We start from the raw sequence: 26006 nt of genomic DNA, 5'->3' as shown, positions 1-26006 counted from the left end.
AATCAAAGTCTTTGGATCTTATAATGATATCATCCACATACACCACTACAAAATCCTTACAATCAGCCAAAACTCTATTCATTGCATCTACAAAGACAGCGGTGCCATTCACTGATCCAAATACAACACGTTTAAATTAATATAACACGCCTTCGAATGAAAATACTGTGTATTTTCTACTTTGTTCATCCAAAGCAATTTGCCAAAAGGCATTACCTAAATCTATAGATGAGAAATAATTGACATGTGCCTCATATACACTAAGTGAAAATCAGCCTACAGAACATGTTACACTTGATATTATATCCTTTCCACAATGCACATATCATCTTGTGGCAACAATCAATACACAAACAACATTTTAGGAGGATTCTAAATACAGGGCTAGCATAAATGATTCATTCATTTTGAAAAGGCTATATTTCTTGTGTAGTAATTGTGCTGTCTAATGTGTTTGTGTTTGTCTTGTGTAGTAGTTCCTCCATTCATATTGGGGGTTAGGCGTAGAGCTGACAACTCTGCACTGTAAAAAAAATGTCAAGAAACAGCAATATAAGGCCATGGATGTTCCCAAGGTAAAATATTCCGGAGGTAAAATAGTCCCCCATTCGGATCTCCGGGTGGGGACTACTTTGGGAGGTCCCTGGACTAAGGATAAGATCTACATTAGGAATAAGGATATTAAATTAGGCACCTGGAATGTTCTGAGCCTTTACCGGCCTGGGGCATTTCAGTGTACAGTTAATGAGATAGTTAAGTATAAATTAGATGTAGTTGCTGTCCAGGAAGTTAGGTGGCCAGGAGAAGGGAATTGTAAAACTAAAAATTATACTTTTTTCTATGGTGGTACTGAAAATCATAATTTTGGAATAGGCTTTTTCATAAATAATAGAATTATCTCGGCTCTTAAAACAGTAGAATTTATTAATGATAGGATATCATATGCAGTTTTACAGGGTAGGTGGTGTAAAATTATTTTAATAAACATACATGCACCAACGGAAGATAAAGATGATAATACTAAAGATGATTTTTATACAGAGTTAGATCAGGTCTTTGATAAATTTTCTCAGTATGATATGAAAATTCTGTTAGGTGACTGTAATGTACAGATTGGCAAAGAAGAGACATTTAAACCCACGATTGGTAAAGAAAGTCTTCATGAATTAAGTAATGATAATGGTATAAGATTGATTACTTTTGCAACCTCAAAGAATTTAATTGTGAAAAGTACCACTTTTAAACATAAAGATATCCATAAATATACCTGGTCTTCTCCAGATGGTAAAACTCATAATCAGATAGATCATATTCTCATTGATAAGAGAAGGCATACTAGTATAATTGACGTTTGTACACATAGAGGTGCTGACTGTGCCAGTGACCATTATTTAGTAATTGCTAACTTAAGAGAAAGACTCTCAGTGATAAATCATAAGCAACAAAATCTAAAAGTTCTAAAATTTGATACAGGAAAGTTTACTGATGAAAGAATTAAGAAAGATTACCAAATTAAACTGTCAAACAGATTTGATGTTTTGCAGGATTTAAATGATGATGAAAATTTAAATTAAACAGACGTAAATAAGAATTGGGCGCACATACGTAATGCAATAGAATCAGCAGCTAAAGACAGTATAGGATACCATAAACTGAGAAAAAGTAAGCCATGGTTTGATAATGAATGTCATAATCTAATAGAAATGAGAAATCAGGCTAGACTTAGTTGGTTAAATAACTCTGATGATACAAATCTAAACAATTATAATAGAATAAAGCGAGAAGTTAACCGCACGTTTAGAAGTAAAAAAAGAGATTACTTGAAAAGCAAAATTAACGAAATTGAAACAAACAGCAAAAATAAAAATATCAGAGATTTATATAAAGGTGTAAATGAGTTTAGAAAGAGGTGGCAAACTAAAGTAAACTTGATAAAAGATAAAGACGGTGATTTTCTAGCTGACCCAAGCGATATTCTAAATAGATGGAAGAACTACTTTAATGACCTTTTAAATGTTCATGTAGGAGACAAATCAGAAGTAAATGAAGTCCAAACAGCAGAACCTTTAGTTCCAGAACCTAACTTGACTGAAGTTAAAGATGCTATTAAAAGGCTAAAGAATAACAAAGCACCTGGCATTGATTTAATACCAGCTGAGTTGGAAATTCATTAATATGTCAAATTCATAAATTAATTTGTTTAATATGGAATAAAGAAGAAATCCCTCAACAGTGGAAAGAATCCATAATTGTTCCTGTGTTTAAAAAAGGTGATAAAATGAACTGCAATAATTACCGTGGAATTTCTCTACTCTCAACAACATATAAAATATTATCTAACATTATTTTAACAAGACTAACCCCATATGCTAATGAAATTATAGGTGATTATCAATGTGGATTTAAACGTAACAGATCAACTACAGATCAAATTTTTCACATCAGACAGACACTTGAAAAAAAGTGGGAATATAATCAAAATGTCCATCAGCTATTCATTGATTTCAAAAAAGCATATGATTCGGTCAAAAGAGATAAATTATATAATATATTAGTAGAGTTTGGAATACCTAAGAAGCTTGTTAGTATGATAAAAGTATGCACCAGTGAAACAGAAAGTAAAATTCGTGTGGGTATTAATATGTCTGACAAATTTACAATTCATGATGGGTTAAAACAAGGAGATTCATTATCTCCATTGCTCTTTAATTTTGCCTTAGAATATGCTGTAAGGAAGGTAAAAGAAACTAAAGAAGGACAAAAATTAAATGGTGTGACTCAGTTGTTAGCATATGCAGATGATGTAGACTTACTGGGGGATGATGTGAATAAAATTAAGAATAATGCTAAAATATTTTTCAAAACTGCTAAAGAGATAGGTTTGGAAGTTAACAAAGAGAAAACTAAATATATGCTTACAGGCCGAAAACAAGTGTTAGGTAATAAACAAAATCTAATTATTGATAACAACTCGTTTGAACCAGTTTCCAAATTCAAATACTTAGGAGTAATATTAACAAATGAAAATTATATTAAAGAAGAAATAAAAAGTAGGCTTAATTCAGGAAATGCATGTTACTTCTCTCTTCATAAACTTTTGTCTTCTCGTTTAATATCTAAGAAACTAAAAGTTAAAATATACAAAACCGTAATTTTGCCTGTACTATTATATGGATGTGAAACTTGGTCCCTTACATTGAAAGAGGAACATAAATTGAGAGTATTTGAAAATAAGATCCTTAGGAAAATCTTTGGACCTAAAAGGGATGAGGAGATAGGTGAGTGGAGAAGGTTACATAATTTAGAACTACATAATTTGTATTCATGTCCAGATATTATTAGAATAATTAAATCAAGAAGACTTATGTGGGCAGGCCATGTGGCACGAATGGGAGAGGAAAGAGGAGTTTACAGGATTCTTGTTGGGAAACCTGATGGTAAGAGACCTGTAGGAAGGCCAAGACGAAGATGGAGGGACAACGTTGAGATGGACCTAAGGGAAATCGGTAGGGATGGAAAAGAGTATATAGAACTTGCTCAAGATAGGGAAAGATGGAAGGCCTGTGTTGCTGCAGCCATGAACCTTCGGGTTTAAGAAGGCTAGGGAGTTAGTTAGTTAGTTACTTACATGGGTGTAGAAAAATAGCTTTCGGCCTATGGAGGACAGAAAAAAATGACCTGGCAGAGCAGAACTATGATCTCTCACTTATGAGAGCGGACAGTGGCGCAGGAACGGGGGGGGGGGGGGGGGGGTACGACAGGGGTACGTTGTACCCCCTCAAATTTTTGAAGGGGGTTACTGTATCCCCCTAAATCCGTAAATCGAGTTGTACCCCCTGTACCCCCTCCCCCACCTTTGGTAATTTGATAGCAGACGCAAGGTGCTACTGTTAAAAGAACATATTTTCAATTCGCCCAATAAAAAAAGCGTGTTTTGTTTATCTTCCTTACCACAGAAATTCAAACCATTGTAAACTTATTCTACTACATTGTGCTTGCTATTAGTTAGTTCATTGATCTATGTTCTTGGAAACCTCTTTATGGAGATAAAAATGGTTTAAAATGTGTGTGGAACGATTGAATCAGATTTGCCATCAGAAAATCACGCTGCAGACGAATGCTCCTTTGGGTAAGGGGGGTACACTATTGTAATGAAGTGGTCGCGTTGATTCGAAGATAAGATACAAATCTTCATGACAAGAGTATATGACTGATCCCATTATCTTTTGAATATTTAAAATGGAATTTTCCGAAACGAAATACTTACACGAACGAGACAATGTATTCCTGTACCTCACACACATATTTTTAATAACTTTGTAAAATGGTGTTCGGAAAACTATACTTAAATCTACATATTAAGACATTTTTTTAAAAATAGAGTCTCGAATAGCCTATCTGAGCATGAAGTGCATCTATAATAAGTTTTAATAACTTCAGAGTGGAAACCGAAACAAAAATAAGCACAAACAAAGATGAGAAAGACCTCACCTCACAGGAGACGAGATGAGGCTGCGACAATTCTCGACTCATCGCATCGCGATATCATTCCTAGGTGAAATGAAATTTTTCCTAGACATTTACAAAAGGTGCAATTTGCGATTTTTTTTTATTTTTACCTACGTATGTATTAGGTATACTTATAATTGGACATAAATTGCTTAAACTCTAATTCTGATATCGAATGCAACACAAGCACAACACCATTTTAAGTAAAACCCTCAAGTCAAACTGTAAGAAAATTACATTAGTCAGATGAATGCACGAGATAAATGCATTGCAGGAACTATTGGTAGATTTTGGATTGGATGGTCTTTGAATGAGATGGGAAGGTTTGATTGATTTATTTGGTTTATTTTACTTTGTTTTTCTGCCACTTTTGGCTCTTCGCGAAGATGAGGATGAGTGATGATATGATGAAATTGATGGACACTCACAAATAACACTCATGCCAGGGCCTCTGGCGTCATAGCGTGCTATGCTAACCCCTCCGCCACAGAGGCCGGCGAGGTGGGAATGTGTTTTGGATTTTCTTTGTAGATGCGAAAATCTTTAACTGTGACGCGCACATGCTTTTGCTTATATTATAAAAAAAGGTAAAGTGCTCCCCTGTGCTTAGCACCACGCCATGAAGGCGTATAGGGGGTGTGGGGGTAACGACCCACACTTTCTTGATCCGGTCGTGAGTGGGGGTGATGTGATCAGCATCACGCCCCTGACCGCCTTTACCCCCCAGGGTTTCCCCCAGGTACCCATGTTATTCGACGCTGGGTGGGCGCCGGGGCCGCTTCCATCGTTAGAAAAGTTCCCGGATTTGAACCGGCCGGGGATCGAACCCGGGACCTTTAGCATGGTAGTCAGACGCGTTACCGACTATAGTTTACCTTTTCACATAAACGAGAAATTGACATGTCACTCTAAAACACACGCATGTATCTGCATTTGATACCACTATACACAAAAAAAATTACCTTAGTCGGGTCTTCACATTGTCCACCAAAGATTGAGAAGGAAAAAAACAACTTTTGAGCGTATGGCTTTCATTGCTTCCTCTGAGTGCCATTAGGTACAGGTAATTACATAACAAATAAATCCTTTGTCAAATGTTTCACAAATATTTCAAAGTTAGACATCCTATTTGTTGATCGGGAACCATCTCAACTTAGTTTTTTATTTTTATTTTTTAATACCACGCCCTATAGATGTCTGAGAAAATACCAAATACATGGCTTCTAAAAGGCATTGGATGTGGTACACATCTGCCATAAATTGTTTAAAGATATTTTTATGCGTAGCTATGGGACTTTAAAAACAGAATGAACTGAACTGGAACTCTATTAATTATGATATATTCAATAATGTGGTTTCTATATCCAGTGGGTGGGAGATGATTATTCCTGGTTGGGGTGACTCAAGATCCTCCTCACCCCCTTTAATCTCTGTCGTCGCCTTGTAATCAAGGGGTCCCGGGTTCGATACCCGGTGGAGGCACATAGTGGTTCGGATCCCACTTTAAACTGTAGGTCCAGTCCCGATTAGCCTTACTGTGCCTAAAGTGGACTTAAATCATCAACTCAATCAATCAATCAAACCCTTTAATCTCAACCTGCATTAAAATGAATAGATGTAACAGTTGGGCTGAAAAGTTCGTAGGCTAACATAGTAAAAAATATTTTTTTGACAAAATTCGATTTTATTATTCAATATAGTTGCCTTTGAGGGCGATACAACGATTATAGCGGTCATACAATTTTTCGATGCCATTTTTATAGTACGATTTCTCTTTAGCCTCAAAATAGGCCTTAGTTTCGGCGATTACCTCTTCATCAGTGCTAAATTTCTTTCCAGCGAGCATTCTTTTAAGGTCTGCAAACAGGAAAAAGTCACTGGGGGCCAGATCTGGAGAATATGGTGGATGGGGAAGCAATTCGTAGTCTAATTCATATAATTTTGCCATCGTTTTCATTGATTTATGACACGGTGCATTGTCTTGATGAAACCACTTTTTTCTTCTTCAAATGGGGCCGTTTTTTCGTGATTTCATCCTTTAAACGCTCCAACAACTTGCACGTTATTGGCTAGAACTTGTGACGTCACCAAGCGGACACGAGCGGAAGAAAGCTATGCGTAGAATGTAGCAGAAAGCCCATGAAACGCTGTGTTTTCATGCATCTTTTGATATTATACACCAAAGCTGTTAATTTAATTTGACAACAAGAGATCAAATACGCGATAGAAGAATACAATTATTCCGAAACAATGCATAGTTTATTTTTCATACATTATATGCGTGATATCTTGTCCCTGTAGGCTGTAGTCCACTGCCAGCTTTTCTTTCCAGCTAACCTATTGCATTTATTTTAAATGTCTAATTCTAAGGAAAGTTCTTGTCCGGACATATTCTGATATGAACTTTTACTGAATGTCCTGGAATTTCCCTTTAATACTTTTTACGCTACTTTTCAGATTCTCCAGTTGATCCCCACGATGAGGATAAATTTGTTTTTGTTATTTAGCGTCTTCTTCCACTTTTGGCTAATCGCGACGAACAGGATGAGTGATGATTAGTTTAAATTGATGAAGGGACACTCGCAGCAGGCACGTATCCAAGGGGGAGCTTAGGCGGTTCGAGCCCTCCCGAAAGTTTGCGGTTTACAATAGTTAAAATGAGGTTTTTGGTTTCTTGTGGTGTGAAATAAAATAACGTGACGATAATTTAAGGACAGAAATAATTATCGAGTCAAGCACGTATGCAAGGTGGGAATCAGGGGGCTCCGGCACCCCATTCAGGAAATTACGCTACATAAAATTAGGTTCATGGCTTCTTAAATAATGTGATGCTAATTTGAGATAAATAATTTTCGAGCCAAGACACAGAATGTTCTACAACCCTGTTATTGTTAATAGCGCGCACCCAAGGTGGGATCAGGGGGCTGGAGCCCCCCCCTTAATTTTTTCAGTTTACACTACATAAAATTAGTTTCTTTTTATTTGATTTATTTTATTTTGCGTTTTGTTCCTCTTAGCTAATTTACGAAGATGGGAATGAGTGATGAAATGATGAAAATGATAAATTGATATTCACACACAACCATGGCCGAGCGGGATTCGAACCCGGAACCCTTGGCGTCGCAGCGCGATGTGCTAACCACTCAGCCACAGGGTCCTGCAAAATTAGGTTTTTGTTTTCTTGAATAGTGTGCCGATAATATATAAGGAGAGAAATACTTACCAAGGCAACACGGAGAATGTTCTATAACCCTGTTGTTGATAATATTGCATTAAAACTTTTCTTGCGCTTTCGGTGTTGTCGCAACACTATGCAAAGACTTGTCAGCATTTGGAAGCTGCAAACGTAGCGCCACACGTAATTTTGTAATTGTACACATTGCAATTTTTTAATCTCTGGAAAGCGCGAGAGGAAACGTTCTTGAATAAGAGAAGGAATCGAACTACTGGCAACATTAACGAATCGTTTTATCTGTGGAACGTTCTAGAATATAATGAGGTTAAAATACGCAGCTTCAATTTCCAGGTTGATCTGTACAACAGAATCGGTTAATGAGTATTTAAAGGTAAGGGTGATAGTTCATACAGTCGATTAGTGATCAGTCAGTGTCTATTGGTGGCTTTATAAGATCTAGTGATTCGAAAATGAAAAGGACTAAATACCATAAAGTAACGAAGTCTGCTACTAGTTCCAGTTCGGGTTCAAAGCAGAAGACATTAACGACAGCGGAATTTCGGAGCCTCAGTGTAGTGCTAGTTCGGGTAGAGGGCCGAAGAGATCGAAGGTCTCTCTCTAAAGTGAATATTTAAGCAGTAACGGGTATTGGAGAGATTAATTAAAAAAGAAATAAGCTGCACAGATCAACTGAAAATCAAAGCTTTGAGTGATGAGTTAGTTGTACCCGGACCAAATTTTACCAGAATTTTAGAAGTGGAGGGTTATGCATACTATTTTTGGTGGTCAGTCCTCATTTTGCCATCTTTTCCTCTCTTTGACGTTCATTTTTTTTAAGGAATACTTGGTCAAATTGGGTTATGACATCACCAACCTTCCCTTGGGCACGTCACTAGAGATAAATGAGTAAGCATTTAATCATATTGGGAGAAGAAACACTAGATGTGTTGGGATCGGAAGGGTTTTCATTGTGAATTAATTGTTTTGAACTGTAATCGAGAAGACCTACTTTGTTTTGTGCCAATATATGACAAGACTGCGGAAGTTGTGACAGACAATTGTGAACACTTGCGAGTGCTTAGGCCTCAATATGAATAATTTGGTGGGTTTCGGCTTTTATAAGAACTGTAAACATGCAAGGACAAGACACAGTAGTGCTGTTCAGGCTCGAATCAGAGAGAAATATTCGAGAAATTTCTGCGTCCAGTTCGCAGCCCACAGTTTGAGTCTCGCGTTGTCGAGTGGATTGTCCATCCCGTGCGTGTGTAACAGCTTCGTAAAAACATTCGAAGACGCCATAGGTGTTTTGATGTCTGATGATAAGAAATGGACAAACACACATACTGAGATGGTTCCGGCACACAGTGTTAATGCATGGAAACAGAGGAGTTGAGTGGTAAAAAATGTTCCGATTTCACGTTCTGAATAATTTGGCAGCCTTGAACAGTGGCGACGATTTTGGGGATAGTTGCTCCCCATTTTTGTGCCTTCACACTATGACCTCTTTATGCTAACCCTTGTATACCAAGGGAAGAGAAAGAAAACTTTTCTTGCACCCCCCACTCCCGTTTTGAACCCAATTGCCACCATTGGCCTTAAACATACAATTGTGAGGTTCTATCTATACCCCTTAAAAATATGGTGTTTACACCCCCCCTCCCCACGAAAGGAATTCCTGGATACGTGCCTGACTCGCAGAGAACAACTATGTCCATGCTGGGACTTGAACTGGGAACTTCGGAGGCGAAATCGAAAGTTGAGCACTTAACGCCATCGGCTACTGAGCCGGTGAATGAATTAGATAATGGCTATTGCATAAATGGTGTCTTTTCGGGAAACATTCAAATAGCAATATTTCTTCCAGGTAATATATCCTAGGGACTTCAATCTTGCGGGCTTACTAGGTTCTGGCATGTGGGCCAACAATCTGTGTAGTACTCTGTACTGTTTGTGATCCACATGGATTTGTGATCATCCATTTCATCTACTCACCATTCATTTTCATCTTTGCGATTAGCCAAGGGGTAAATTATACTTGAAATAAAACAAAAGCAATACAAATTCAAAACAAAAATAATGGAACGATTATGCTGTTACGTTTTCCTGTATTTTAGGCACGTCGCATTTATCAGCCAACAGTCAGAGATTGCTTTTCGGTCGAATGATACTTCTAATAATCGGAGGTAAATGCAAGCTGAGAATTATAATTTGATCTCTTATCCACCTGAGTTGAGGATCTAAATTTTTGGATTTTATTTGTAACAATATTTACTACTGCGAGGAATTAAAAAAAACTTACGGCTAATTTCGTCACTGGCTTCCTTTTCTGTAATAGTTACATTTGTTGTAAGAACATAATACATTAATTTACTTTGTATAAATATTACATTTTCCATCGCTTTTCCTAATTAAATCTCATACCATATTCAACACACACATAAAATGTGTTTTACTAATAATACAGGTAGGTTTGGTTTGAGTTGTTTTTTTAAGTCTACTTTATGCACAGTAAGGCTAATTGGGACTGGACCCACAGTTTAAAGTGGGATCCGAACCACTTTGTGCCTCCACCGGGTATCGAACCCGGGACCCCTTGATTTCAAGTCGATGACGCTACCACTGCGCCATCGGGGAGGACGTGTTCCTTGCATTTTTCTTCCAGACGGCCAAGGGTACTTGCAAGGGGCACAGAGGACAATTGCACCCTTCGATTTAAAATTTTATACAAATAAAAATACATTTCGTAAAATTATCTTGCTCGCTTCGCTCACAATTTCTCCTATTCTTATAGTCCAAGTTCAGATCCATAGCTATATGGGGCGGCGGGAGTCGGACCTGGGAGCCCCCGTAAAATTATTTGTGCGCTATTAAAACAATTTCTTTCTATGAAACTTAATATCAAATATTAATGATGACATTGTAATCCAAGAAGTCATTGGTCAATCAAGGGATTCCTATTTTTTGTCAGGTGTCGAAACATGTATTTCAACTATAATATAATACAATTCACACAATATTTTGCAAAATGGTTAACGTAACCAGTAGGCAAACATTGTCTGTAGTGATACAAGAGTCTCCCCTTTGAAGGAAATAGAGTCCATGGTGGACTAAGGGACCCATGTTTTAACGTTTTAGCAAGGTCAAAAAAAGTATTACATTTTTTTCCACAATTCATCAAAGTGCAGATCCTAATCATTATTATGTAATTAATCCAATTTTGCTTGTACAACACAACACAATGGTGTTGTTGGATTCTCGATAGATTCCTTTGTGCGTAAAAAATCTTGCATACTGGAAACTAGATGGAATCATTATGAAGCATGATTTATAAATCGCTCCCTTAATCAGTTCTGCAGAGAGGCCCAAAGCTGTTGTTAGTCATCAATTAACATTATCGACCTGTAAATATGAAGTAGGGTGAAGGCACATAATGGTTCGGATCCCACTTTAAACTGTAGGTCCAGTCCCAATTAGCCTTAGTGTGCATAAAGTGGACTTAAAACACCAAATAAATCAATTACAATATCAAGTATGTACAGTCCCTATTAGCCTATTTATGTTAAACTTTATATTCTTTGGCAACCTGGAAAGGTCATTATCGAAATATTGCTATTTGATGTTGCTCGAAGGTTTTTTTTTGTTCGTTGCTGTTTCAAGATAGCATCCCTTTTCTGTTACTTATAGCTTTTGGGGGAGGGGGACAAGTGCCTCTGTGTACCCTACCATAATATGTGCCAATGCGACAAAATATATTAAAAATTTGCCCCCTCTAGGATTGACTTCGCCCCCCCCCCCCCCCATCCACAAAGAATTCCTGGCTACGGGCCTGATTGAATAGCTTCTTTGGTCATTATTTACATGACAGCTCTTCTCATTGATTGACAAGAAGATTGAAAGAATGTGCAGGGGAGAAACGCCTGTCCTGTAAGTCGTACATTATATTTTCAGCACAATTTCTCAACAAACGCACATAAAGTAAAGTAACAGTGCAATTGTTAATTAGTGTTCGCTACCTACGAGATGTTCAAAGTATTATTTTCGCGGACGATGTTTCAACTTCAAAGCTAATAAATCTTATCTTGCACTCAATATTCAATGAAGCAATACTTAGAAACTGAGTTCCGATTGTGTAAAGGTTTTTGAAAGTTGCATACGTGATGATACGGAAGGCGAGTGTGGAAGATAAGGCCAGAGGCGCAACCATGAATTTTTATCTTGAGGGAGAAAGTACCAGGATAAACGTACCAATAATAATAATAGTAATAATAATAACATTAATAATGGCATTATTATTACTAGTGGTAGTAGTAGTAGTATCAAAGACGTTATTATCCTCATAAATTACGCAAAAGGGAGGTAGATGTCTGTGCTAAAGCATTTATTTGGAACAAACGATTTGAAATATTTTTTCAACACCAGGAATTTTACATTAGCTAATAATTGAAAACAAGCACACAAACTGTATTTTTGAATGGCAGAAAATGAATGATAAATGCATGCCGAAGATATTTTTTTGTACATATAACATGTATAACTTTCATACGTTTTACACATATGCAACATGGAGCGACATAAAATAAGAAAATACATATGCAAGATGCTAACACTAAATTATGTACGTATTCAAAGTTTTTTCATTACATATATATACAAGACATATTATTTAAATACATCACATTACAAAAAACAATTATATTGCGAGCGAAGCGAGAAAGAAAATTTTTTGATCCAATTTTTGCAATTTAAAAAAATATTGATTTAATAAGGAACAAATAATATCACATGGCGCCAAGGCATTCTCTCTTTCACATTTTTTTTAAAATTAGATTATTTGGCACCCATGGCCGACTCCCGACGCTCCCTAGCTACCAGTGGCGATTTCTCTGGGTGTGTAAGTCGTGTGTCAACGGCCAAAGGAAAATGAAATAAAGAAGAAAGTATCTGTACTTTTATAAATTATGATTTTGAACGTTTTTCTTCAATTGTCAGTCTCGAGCGCCCGGTAGTTTTCGAACGCGGCGCAGCGCGCAGTGCTTGTCAGGCAGGCAGATCGGTCCCGCACTGCCAGGGCGTTGGAGAGGAAATACAACGTCTTACCACTGCCAAAACATAGGATGACCGCGCATGCGCACCCTGCCACCCACCACCATGGTTAGCTTCTCAAGGCGTTGTATTTGTTTCCAACGCTTTGGCTTTCATTCATCACGCGTTCCGCGTTGTTTTGCTCGTGGTTGTTGTGCATTATTTTTTAAACGTGTGGTGTGAAGTGATGTGATTATTTTAAGATGGAGAATAGTGAAAGTGTTGTGCAAAAATATTTAAATAATTCATTTTCTTGGCTTTCCTATTCAGAGAAGAAACAAGTGATTGACAATGGTAGACCATGTCCGAATCGCACGATGTCAACATGTGTTAAAGGAAAAAGTGGTGCTGGAAAAGATTTTGAGAGACATTTTCGTAAAGAACTCTATGAAATTTGAGACTGGCTTTGCGGGTGTGAGACATGTTTATTATTCTAGACTAAAAAAGGTATTGGGAATTATCAAGGGTATGCGGATTTGAATCATCTCAATACTGCAGTGAGAAAACACAGCGAGTGTGAATTGCGTCTTTATAGTTTCTTTAAATTTAGTAGTTTTGTTGCCACCCCTACTAGAATTGACGTTCTTTTGGATACTCAACGAAAAGCTGAAATAGAGCTACAAAATGGAAAAGTAAAAGAGAACAGGGAAATATTAAAGAGGTTGATTAACGCCGTCTGCTATTTAGCAAAGCAAGAACTGCCATTCCGAGGCCATGAGGAAAATGCAGCCTCTCTAAATAAGGGCAATTACATTGAATTCCTTATTGCAAGTTCCGAGTTCGATCCCTCATTAAAAGAACATTTATTAAATTCTACAGTTTTTCGCGGTACTTCGGCAGGCATTCAAAATGATTTAATAAATTCAGTTTTTGGATGTTCTGAGAGATGAAATCTACAATGAAATTCAAAACACAGACTTTGTGGCTATCATGGACGATGAAACATCAGACATTAGCAATAAATCTCAGGTGTCAACCGTGTTACGATTTTTTTCGGCCTCACAGAAAAAAGTCATTGAAAGATTTCTTGGATTTCATGACATGAGCGCCGATGAAACTGCAGGAGCTCATTTTAGTCACGTGACTGAAATAATGGATAAATATAAGTGTGGGGATAAATTAATTGCCCAGACATACGATGGATATTCTGTAATGAGTGTTCATTTGAATGGCCTTCAAAGTAAAGTTTTGGAAAATTATCCGAAAGCCTTTTTTTACGCATTGTTATGTTCATGTCATGAACTTGGTGCTGCAACAATCGTTAGAATGTAACAAGGAGCTTAAGGTGTTATTTTGTGGTCTTAAATCACTTAAACCTCATTCTCCAAAGAGGTTACACGAACTTTCTGCTTTCATGTCCAGAAAGCTCCCGTTATTAGCTCCTACAAGATGGAATTTTACCTCTAGGCTAGTGTGGACAGTCAATGACAACAGAGAAGCACTGCTTACGTTTTTTGAACATGTTAGTGAAAGTGGAGACTTCGATCATTTGACTGCAATGACTCCAAGAGGATTTTCTAGCTTCCTGAAGGATTTCGAAAATATATTTTTAAAAAAGGCTTTATCCAACTTGCTTGCCTTTTCTGACGTATTATTCAGTGTATTGCAGTCTAAAAATGTTGATATTTTGTATTGCAGTAATAAAATAACTGAATTTCAACAACAGCTGAAAAAGGAAAGTGAGAATTTCGAAACACTATGGAATTCTATAACTGGTGCAGTAGAAGAGGAAGAGATTGTTGAAATGAAAAGGAGGCGCCTGAACATCAAATCACAGAAAGACCACTGCCGGAGGCTTTACTTAGAAATCATTGATAATATCAGCAACCAGATAACAATTAGATTCGCATCATTTGAAAAATTGCAATATTTTGATTTACTAAATCCCACAAAACGGGGCTACTTGAATAAAAGAGAAAACTTTCCTCACCATCTCGTACATAAATTGCAGGAAATTTATGGCAGGGTGTTTAATTTAACCAAACTGCAGAAGAATGAACTTTATGTTTGGTATGCTTCCACTGAAGGATCAGAGAAAACACCAATTGAGATTGTAAATTATCTACTGGACACGAATCTAGTGGGTGAGTTTACAGAAATGTATAAATTAGCAATGTTGATCGCAACAATTCCTTCCACGACGTCATCTGTCGAGAGATCGTTCACATCACTGAAGAGGATCCACACACTCTGCCGATCTACTCAAACTCAGAACCGGATGACGAATTTAAGTCTTATCTCCATCCAGAAAGAATTACTTTCTAAGCTGCGAGAAGGGGATAAATCGAAATTTTATGAGGCGGTGATCAGCGCATTTCTCTCTCAAAAAAGAAGAATAGACTGGAATTCAAGTAACTATAAGTAATGAGCAGTTGATTTTTCAAAATTTACTTTTTGGAAGGATAAATGAAGGTAAGGGGAAAAACCGGAAATGTGCATTTTAGCGATTTTTCAATGAACGGGTCATTCTTATGTCCACGGTGTTTTTTAGGGGTGATAGGTAGGAGTTCCACCAACCCCTCTGGTTGCAAACTCGTGCTTTAAAAATTGATTGTATGGCGAAGTATTGAACATAGTATATTAATTTTCTCCTTACCCTTCAAATATATTAATACTTTAAATGAAGTATTTACTTCATTTAAAATAATTTATGTAATTTAATGTTTTTCTAAATATTTATAAAATTACACCAAAAAGGTACGGAGAAAATTTGTAATATTGGTTCACAGAAATGAGAGGGGGAGGGGTTAACATTCCTTCTTTGCCAACGCCTGAAGTTCAGCGTCAGGAGACGCCACTGCTAGCTACGTCTCTGAACTTGACGAGACTGAGAAAAGCTGGCACTGCAAGCGAAGCGAGCAACAAAATTTTACGAAATGTATTTTTATTTGTATAAAATTTGAAATAGAAGGGGGCAATTTCTCCTCTGTGCCCCCTGTAGGTGCCTTTGGCCATCAATGTATGCCCCCCTTAGAATTGACTTCCGTCGAAGGTTGGGGGACAATGCCCCTGCCCTCCCCTGTGGTTGCACCACTGAGTAAGTCCGAAATTTGGAGGAACAAATTGAATCAATCCTGCTACAGCAACGTTTTGGGAAGCGATGATCACTTTATTCCAGGCGATTTTCTTCTATTATTATTGCACGTGGCAAGAGCACAAACAGGGTGATTTGTTCTCATTCTACCGGCATTCAAGAAAAAGTGTGTATAAGTAAATAATCGACCCATTTATCTCAAGCTTCCGTATACGATAACGAAGTAAGTTCCATTCTGTCCTCTTAATGACGTCATAGCGCGCACAGAATCATGGGAGAAAATCTCGGAACCTCGAGAATGGCATACCTTATAAAGGTACCTTGCGCTTTGGATTCGGTTCATCACGTGCAGTCCACTCGGCTGACTGTCGATTGGACTCTGGAGTGTCTTATGGAGCCATGTTTCATCCATTGTAATATATCGACGGAAAAATTCGTGTTTATTACGGTTGAATATCGCTAAACATTGCTCCGAATCATCAAAACGTTGTTGCTTTTGATCGATTGTGAGCACGCGCGGCACCCATTTTGCACACAGCTTTCGCATGTTCAAATATTCATGCACAATATGTCCAACACGTTCCTTTGATATTTTTAAAGTCTCAGCTATCTCGATCAACTTCACCTTACGATCATTTAAAATTATTTTGTGGACTTTTTTGATGTTTTCGTCGGTAACAGCCTCTTTGGGGCGTCCACTGCGTGCATCGTCTTCGATGCTCATTTCGCCTCGTTTAAATTTAGCAAACCACTTCTCAACGGTTGATTTTCCTGGTGCAGAGTCCGAATAATGTTTATCAAGCCAAGCCTTGGCTTCAACAGTATTTTTTTTCGCCAAAAAGCAATGCTTTATTAACACACGAAATTCTTTTTTATCCATTTTTTCACAATAACAAAAGCTGCTTCACTCACAATGCTATATCTCACGAACTAATTATCCGGCAGCTGTGAAATTTATACACGTATCTTTTGAAGGTTAGTACTAAGTAAAAATCACATGGATTTAATTCTAGTAACGCCATCTATGAGTCAGCCTATGAACTTTTCAGCCCAACTGTTATCATTGTTCGCAATTTTTACATTTCGAACTCCTGATTTTCCGTTCCTGATAAACCCAGAACGAGGCCCAGAGCTTTATATATTTCAGAATTGTTATCTGGTTTAAAATATGTTTAAAAAAATCTAAGAAAACAAAGAAAAAATATTTATGCAAATTTTGCATTAAATAACAGGACATTCGTGGGTTTCTTGTTTTTATGCATATCTTGGCGATATTAACTACACGTAAGCTAGATAATGAGGGTGTGCTGCTCTATTCTTTTACTATCTTTTACCTAGTCATGTAATAATAACAAAACAATATGAATTAATTTACATATTTAATTAATATTTTAATTTAATTAAATATAAGTATTCTAATTATTATTATTATTATTTATTTTGATTATTATTGTGACACGTGGTTGGACCCCTCCGAAATGTATTTCTAGATACGTGCCTGCTAGGTAGAGGTACCTATATAATATAGGAGGTTGAATTTTGTACCCCCCCAAATGAAAAACGTTCCTGCGCCACTGAGAGCGGACATGAAAAAATTAAACTTACTACTGGTCATAATAACACATTGCATAAGTATGGTTCATGGAGCTGATAAAATCACAGTTAAAATGTTAAAGTTATCGCTTCCCTTTGTACTGCCTGCACTAACACAAATCATCAATTTCTGTATCTGCACCAGTGGCGTAGCGTCCTAATACGCCCATACGCCCGGCGTTCCCTGATTTAAAATTTTAAAAATGCGTAAATGCTGTAAATATAAAGTAAAACGTGACTAATTATATACATGTTTGAGCATAATGGCATTATAAAAGCTATTTTTCGCGATCCGTCTACAATGTTCCACTAACAGCTTTCCTTGTAGCATTTCTCTAATGTCTTTGCTTGCCGGACGCCGGCTAGGTTTGGCGTACAGGACCATGCCTGCCTGTAGGCAGAGAGAAGGAGGGAAAGCTTGTGGCTTGGATCTCTACAGCACGGGCGAAATGCTCTCGCCATACGCGGGCGTACGGAGCACCTGATTGGTTCTAGGGGCCATGTGAACTTTCCTGCCTTCCGATTCAAGGCGCTGTACTTCCGATGCAGACGACAGAAGTAGAATTCCTACCCGTTTTTTCGCGCTCGTGCCTCTGCTCGTGCTGTGTGATGCTACAGTACGCAATATTGACTGACGTATCTTTAATGACCACTGCATCGTGTAATTAATTTATCCCAAGAACAGTGAAGTGCATTAAAAACTAAAAGAAGAAAAAAGTTTTTGTCAAACAAGTTGATAAAGTCCTCGTGGTAGAAGTTCAGCCTGTGGCTGCTCTACCACCTAACCCACAAAACTATCTATTTAAAAAAATATTTTTTCGTTAGTATCTAACTGCCTAATATTGTGCCAGTGGAAATGTTTAGCATTCGTTTCAAAACTCTTAACATCGTATGATCTCTTGACAAAATTATTTTAAAATGTTTATCAGCATTCTCAAGATACAATAAACAGTGGTCTGAAACTCTGAATTACTACTAATAGGCACTGTTACGTCAGTAGAGTGTACGATTGGTGGATCATCCACCCACCTTCGTGTCAGTGTTTTTCACATCGCGCTAAGACACCAGAGGTTTCCGGTTCGAATTCCGGCCTACGCATGTTTGTTCTTTGTGAGTGTCTCTTCATCAACTTCATCAATATCATCACTCATATTCATATTTGTGATTAGCTAAAAGTGGTAGAAAGCGAAGTAAAATAAATCAAATCAATCAAAATTTGTATCCATGGGCGTCCGGAAGGGGGGGGGGGTGTGCCCCCCTCCCGGAAAATGAAAGTCAACCAAAAATTATGTACTTCACACATAAAATTTCATTTTAACCACAATAATATGCGTTAATTATTGCATGAACACCATAAATTCAAATTTAAGCAATGTTTTTTTAGGGAACAACACTCTTTTGGGGGAAAATGAGACTTGTTTGCCCCCTTGGAAAAAAATACCTTTCTTGGCCCTCCCTGGAAAAAATCCTGGGGACGGCCATGTTGTATCATCCACAACAATGAAGTCTACTGCTGTTCTAGAGGCGCTTGTGATTCAGGTAGGTTTTTTAATTACTTGCGTCATGCCGAAAGGTTTCCTTGATTATAAAATACTGTTTTGCTACACATGTGTTACGTGTGGAGCAAAATACTCCGAATGGTGTACGGTGTTTCTGACTTGAGCAATCTAATTAAAAATGGTATAAAACACCAGTGCTCCAAGCATTTATTGCACACTGAGGCATCTTATTTTCTAGATAAAACAAGCATGTATCATGTTTTATCGGAACCCGGCTGACTTAATGTAATAAACACAATGAGATTGTGATTTTAAATAGACAATACATATGTCGGCTAATTCCATAAGTAAACTCTTAAGCAAAAAAAAAAAGGCCTACCCTTCCTTCTAACTTGGCGTTCCCATCCGAAATGCTCATGCTACGCCACTGATCTGCACTGGAGAATTTCCCTCCATATGGAAGGAAGCTCACGTAATCCCACTAGCAAAGAAGAAGAATATTCAAAGTCTTGATGACCTTAGACCAATAAGCTTGCTGCCTGTTGTCTCCAAAATTATTGAAAAAGTAGTGTGTCAGCAACTCACCAAATTTGTTGATGTGAACAATATATTACCAGAATTACAGTCAGGTTTTCGCAGTAAACATAGTACTGCCACTGCACTCACAAAAGTAGTAGATGACTTCCTTCATTTCATGGATGGACGGAGTGCAGTCATACTAGTCCTCTTAGACCTCAGCAAAGCCTTCGATAGTGTACGGCATGATCTACTTTTAGTGATGTTATGGTCCTCAACGATGAATTAAAAAGAATTTCCACCTGGTGTGATTCCAATGCACTGATTTTAAATCCCAAAAAATCCACATACATGTTACTGGGGAACAGACAAACAATTACGAACGACAAGTATAATGACATAGTCTTGAAGATACGTGGGACGTGCATACCACATAAAACAACATCTAAAAACCTGGGTTTGGTGATTGATAGTTCTCTTACTTGGACAGAACACATCAATGGACTGTGTAGAAAATCATTCTACATTCTCAGAAATTTATATAGGTCTCAAAATTATCTAACAGGAAAAGTTAAACTGAAGGTCGTTGAGCTCTTATTATGGTCACTCTTTGATTACTGTGATGTAGTTTATGGTCCTGGGGTCTCAGTCAGAGATAAAAGGAAAATTCAGGTGATGCAAATTCTTGTATACGATTTGCATTGAACATAAGAAAATATGAACATATCCTGCCTCATTTGAACACAAAGAAAATATTAACAATGGACAGAAGAAGGCATCTGCACTATATCACCTTCATAAACAAAATTTTGAAAGTAAGTAAACCAGATTATCTATTTAGAAAACTTAAAATAGGCACTCAAATACACTCACACTTCACGCGAGGACATAACAAACTTTTTACATGTCATTACAGTACCGCCTCCTTCAAATCATCATTCTCGGTAAATGCAGTTTCAACCTGGAATAAATTACCCATAACAATAACTAACCAATCAACACTGCATGCTCTTAAATCCACAGCAAAGGACTATCTACTATGTAAACAGTTTGAATCTAGAAGCACACACGAATAAAAATACATCCCACAATGTATTAATGTCAATGTAAGAATTTGATATTACTTCATGTCAAATATTTCTATTTTTGCACCACCAAAGATTAACAAATATGCATTTACGTGTACATAAATATATATATATATATATGTGTGTGTGTGTGTGTGTATATATGTATATGTATATATATATATATATATATATATATATATATACTTAAAATTGTATTTAGAATTTAGTTTTATGTGTATACATATACTCATTAATTATATCTTTACAGTTCTTATTTGATTTCAAATTGTCCATAAGTTTTTCTTTCATCTTTCTTACTTATATTATTATTATTATTTTTGGTTTTGTTTCTTTTTCTTATTGGATATATATACCTTTTGTAACTAGACTGTATTCTGACAAGGGTTAGGTGGGAGAACAGCGTACGCTGAACCTCGCCCGCTCAATAAAGATATATTATTATTATTATTATTATATGATTGGCCAGATACATGATTTGTTGAAAGAACCATGTAGATAAGCTGCTGCAGTAGACATTGCTATGTTGTATCCATGGATCTTACACACTCACATTGGATGATTGATTTTTTATTTTACTTCGCTTTTTGTGCCAGTTTTGGCTAATTTGCGAAGATGAATGGACACTCACAAACATCCATGCCCAGGTTGGAATTCAAACCTGAGACCCCTGGTGTTGTAGCGCGATGTGCTAACCACTCTGCCAAGGGGGCCACATTGGATTAAGGCATAAAACCATGATACATTTTCACAGGAAATTTAATAATTTCTAATCGTTACATGTGTCAAAAGTAGCTTCATTTTTTCATAAATTGCAAGAGTAGTTGAATTTCGATAAAACCTGTTGTTTGGTGGTTTAAACAACTGAAGTGCATTGTCAAACTTTTCCATTGAGCGCATTTTCGATTGATTTGTTGTTTTAAGTCCACTTTATGCACAGTAAGGCTAATTGGGACTGGACCTAGGGTTTAAAGTGGGATCCGAATCACTTGTGCCTCCATTGGGTATCAAACCTGGGATCCCTTGATTACAAGGCGACAACGCTACCACTGCACCATCGGGGAGGTCCTGCATTTTCCATTAATGGCGAACTTGCTAAAAGAATCATGTCAGGAGATTTAAATATATAAGTTATGTTAGCAAATGCATTTAAAATTCACAAAAACAAGGGAGGAGAAGAAAAGCTTCAAAAATTAAGAAAAATGCTATAAAAACAGCAAAAATACTGAAAAATAACCTAAAAGCCAAAAAATGCAAAATAAAAATAATGTATAATAAAATATATATAAAATAAATAAAAATAAATCTGACATCAGAGTTAGCATTGTTTTCAAGGCTCAGAAAAAAGGTGACTGTTATCAACTTCCGAGTTGACAAATTTCAATCTGTTTGTTGTTGCCAAGTTGTAACCACTTATCTATCACGAAATAAACATCCTGTCATGGTGTACAGATGAGTAAATTTTTGTTTCAAATTATCATTGACTGCATGGAGAACTAACTAAAGTGAAAGTGTCTTTTCTAACGTTACATCCATTATGCTAGAATGTACTGTATTCAGCAGGTGTGCTTTCTACTCTGTATGGTACATGTGGCCCACCTCATTATTTACAAAACCTTAATTTCTGTGGCACTGTCTTTGGTGTAAGTTCAAGAACATGGTGTGCAACCAATCGTTCATTTAGCCTCACTGACTATCCATATGGAAAAGTTCTGGAAGGTTCAAATCTTGCACAAAATTTCCTGCTGCTTAGTCAACTTCTCGCCACCACTACCACAAGTTGGTTCCTATAGAAAGTTATTCGAATTTAGGACAGTTAACAAATTGGCAGTTATGCAAGCAACCCATAGACTATTTGCAGAAATATCATCACATGAAATGTTTGTCCTTCGTTTTGTATGGTTGTTCACTTTTCCTATTTTTGCAGAGAACAGTGACAGCTATAATCACTAACATACCCTGCATCTATATTATGCAAATGCAAAACTTACCAATTTCATTTTCTTTGAAGTTGCACAGTCCCTTCACCTTGTCAATCAAACTTATGTTCCCATCACAGAGGCCATGTAGGAGATGCTCGTTGGCAGGTTCATCCATTTCCTCACTGCAGTCATCCTTCTATTGCAAAGTTGTCAATTCGGATCCTCTGGGAAATTTTTTAAAAAGCAATTACTTATTATTGCAAAAACAAATTCACAATCAATGCATATTTCATATGGATCAAGAATTCTGGTAATTTGAAACACTACTTATGTTCCACCAATAAAAGATCATTAATAAACTATGAAAGTAACTGATAAGGTACCCCCTCAAGAAAGTGAAATATGTTGCTTCGTTTATAAACGTTTTCAGTTGCTTTCAGCTCACAGAAATGTGTTATTGTGAAGTAAAGTACATCTTGTTACCTCAAGTGTTTCCTTACAATGAAACTGAACAGCCTGAAGACTACACACAAGCGAATATAGCACCCAAACGAAAATAAATCAGGGTGGTCTGAATCTGAAAAAAATATATCATCTCCCGTATGGCAGTCAGACAGCCTGCAGACTTTTCTCTTACATTTTAAATAGAAGTAATAGCCCTAAGCAGCAGTATCCCCAATTTTCTATTTTCTCAATTTTCTCTGTATTCTCATTGGGACAAACACAAACACGTGCTGTGCTAACCACCCTGCCATGGAGGTTGACTAGACCACCGCAGCTCTCAAGTATTAGTATAGTTTTGCAATGCAACTCTGAAAACTGATCACAAATATTTTATTTAGTTTAATCACTTGTCCTGCACTGTGGCTGTGTGGTCTTTGGGCTCCGGCTATGGAACACGTGCAGGTTTGAGTCTCCTGGGGGAAACGTAACAGCTTTTCTCCTGAGATTTTGGCCTGTGTATAAGACAGGTGGCCACCCACCATAGTGAAAAAATTGGGGAGCTACTAACGAGTAGCATAGCCCGATCATGAAAACCTAGAACAATGACTGGGGGTTTGTTGTGCTGACCACACATCACCCCGTAACTGGTCGGATGATATCCCACCTCAAGAGTAGGATCAGGTGGGAGTGCAGATGATAGTAGGTAGGTAGGTCTAGGTCCTCAATGGTTTGTTGCGCTACGGGTTATGAATGTTTTTAGTTTAATCATTTCAAAGGTGTGAGGTGAGACCTTGATTGTCAATTCTTAACTATGTTAACAGAAAATATTAAATAATTTTTGATTGTGAACGGTAAAATTTTGATCTCCAGGAAACATATTTCTTCAAATTTACAGGAGAAAGTACTTACCGAACTGAGTTTCTGTAGACTTTTGAAAGGTCGTGAAAGTGTTTTTTCCCATTGTTTAATTTATTTGGCTGGTAAATCATGTATTTTTCAAGATTAATGTCTCTCCGATGCACAAAAACTGTTGCCTCTATGTCCTTCCACTACATAACCAAATGTTGCATGCGTTTGATGATGTAACCCCGGTCAGTGTTTCCAACCACGCTGTTCTTTTGCAAGAACATGACAATTTTGAAGATGACAATTTTAACTATGTTTGCCTAACCTAACCTAACCTTGCCATGGATGGTTCGTGGGGCTATCTGTGAATGGTTCGTGGGGCTATCCGTAAATGGTGTATGTGGAAAGTAGGTATTTTTCGGTGAAGAAGGTTGGAAAGACTGCATACCCACTGATGATAGACAACTCTAGTCAAGATTGCAAGCGAAAACAGACGATCAATAATTACTCGATATGTGGAAAATTGAAATTGTTTTCGTGAAAAAAAGCGAAATTCCACCTTCAAGAATCCTTAGCAATGCAGAATACAGAAGTATGAATGTGATAAATAACAAAATAAACAAATTTGAGACGTTTCGCGGAGATTGAAATTTTAATAATTGTTCTGTATACGAAACAAAATAATCAAGAAACCTGTTCAGTATGTGGTAATACAGATGCATAGAATTTTGTTTACTTCGATAACCCAAATGCATCGTGAACATACCAGAATGACAATTGATACCTGGGCTGAGGCACGTAATAAAAGCAGTGGCGGCTCGTGGTGAACCAAAGTGGAGGGGCGACAGCTCATAAACTTGCTCTACTTGTACTGTGAGTTTAATTGATTAATTTCGTATATAACAGCCAACATGATAAGAAATTGATATATTCGTCTTTACCGAATATCATGCTTTGCACGTTTGCACATATTATGATAAATTAATAATTATTTAACAGTAATGCGAAGATTACGAAAGATGGAAGAAGAAATAGAGTTCTAACAGATTTAGTTGTTTGTTTTTTAACTTAACAGAGGGGAAAATTGATAAGCACAATGACGAATATTTACGTGCATTGAGCATGAAAATTTCTAGTAAAAATGTTACACAAAAAACGTTTCCTGTCCAACATGACTAATTGATATATGAAATAGGGCAGCAAAGTAAATATCTCACTGGAAAGGTGATATCTGCGTTACCAGAAGCTCAAGCTCTACAGTAAAAACTTCAAACTTACCAGAAATCTTCTTCAGACATGCTTGTTCTAGATTCAAATTCGGTCTAGGCCGGCCTAGGTTTTTTATGTTTATTTTATTCATCTAGACTTCTGGGAGAAAAACTTCGCACCAACAAGTTCTCCACATAGATCATCGCAACAAACGCACAACTACAGCACACTACCGAAAAAGCTTCACTTTTCCATGGAAAACGAAGAAACAACAAGCAAAGAGAATCGAGTATTCTCTTTGCAACAAGTGTCAATGCTATCGTCTTCCCATGCAGTCATTTTATTGCCTCGGGGTTGCCAGACAATTTTGCCAAATTTTCAGAAATTCGTAGTACACAGGTTCCTGTAGCGGCTCTTGGTGAGTTTAGATGACTAGTTTCTAATTTATTTAACAGCCGGCTTGAAAAGAAATTGTGAAACTTTGTCACACTATCAGGGTTTTTTCAAAACGTGCTAATCAAAACATGTAATTAAATCTAATTTAGTGAGTAACACGAAGCTGTAGCCGACTTCCGTGGCTATAAAAAGCCATGGATCCTGGGTTCGAATCCCGGCCTGGACATGGGTGTTCTTTGTGAGTGCCCTTCCATCATTTAATTATCACTTATCCTCATCGTCGTGATTACCGAAAAGTAGCAGAAAGCGACGGTAAATAACAAATATCAAGCACCTGTCTGTACTTTTTCAGTTACCGATATTTCCTTTCCTCATTGGAAATTGCATTATTTATTGCTCTATGGAATACAGAATGATTTCTTTCGACGGTTGGTAATTTTCTTTCTTACGTTAACTTCATTGCTTCTGGCAACTCTTCATTGTTTACCGTTCTCCGGAGAGAGGGCCAGTTTCGCCTAGGGGGTTGGTTTCGGACGACAAACCCTCCGTCCTCCCAGCCCATTCCCAGCCACAGATCCCGCGCGTGTTATTCCGCCAGTTCCCTCGCTTCTTACCCCTCGCGGCAGCGCCTGAAAATGCTCTACGTCTCGTAAGGTGGGAGGACGCCGCCCTGCCAGATTTCTCTCGAAGTTC

At 37.3% G+C, this 26006-nt stretch overlaps 1 protein-coding gene across 1 annotated transcript in view; it reads right to left on the bottom strand.

The window, feature by feature from the left end:
• Positions 1 to 25218, bottom strand: part of LOC146001287 (dolichyl-diphosphooligosaccharide--protein glycosyltransferase subunit 4-like) — an 87525-nt gene extending 62307 nt beyond the window's left edge. The window contains exons 1-2 of the mRNA XM_083138588.1: positions 24987 to 25218; positions 22488 to 22642 (exon numbers count right to left, since the gene is read on the bottom strand). The gene's annotated coding sequence lies outside the window, so the exon portion shown is untranslated. The remainder of the gene's footprint in view (positions 1 to 22487; positions 22643 to 24986) is intronic.
• Between the last annotated feature and the right edge of the window lie 788 nt (positions 25219 to 26006).

The sequence above is a fragment of the Lepisma saccharinum genome, chromosome 17 (assembly GCF_977018435.1).
Source record: "Lepisma saccharinum chromosome 17, izLepSacc3.1, whole genome shotgun sequence".
Taxonomy (NCBI): Eukaryota; Metazoa; Arthropoda; class Insecta; order Zygentoma; family Lepismatidae; genus Lepisma; species Lepisma saccharinum.
The sequence above is the reverse complement of the archived record's forward strand: the minus strand, read 5'-3'. Positions and strand labels throughout refer to the sequence as shown.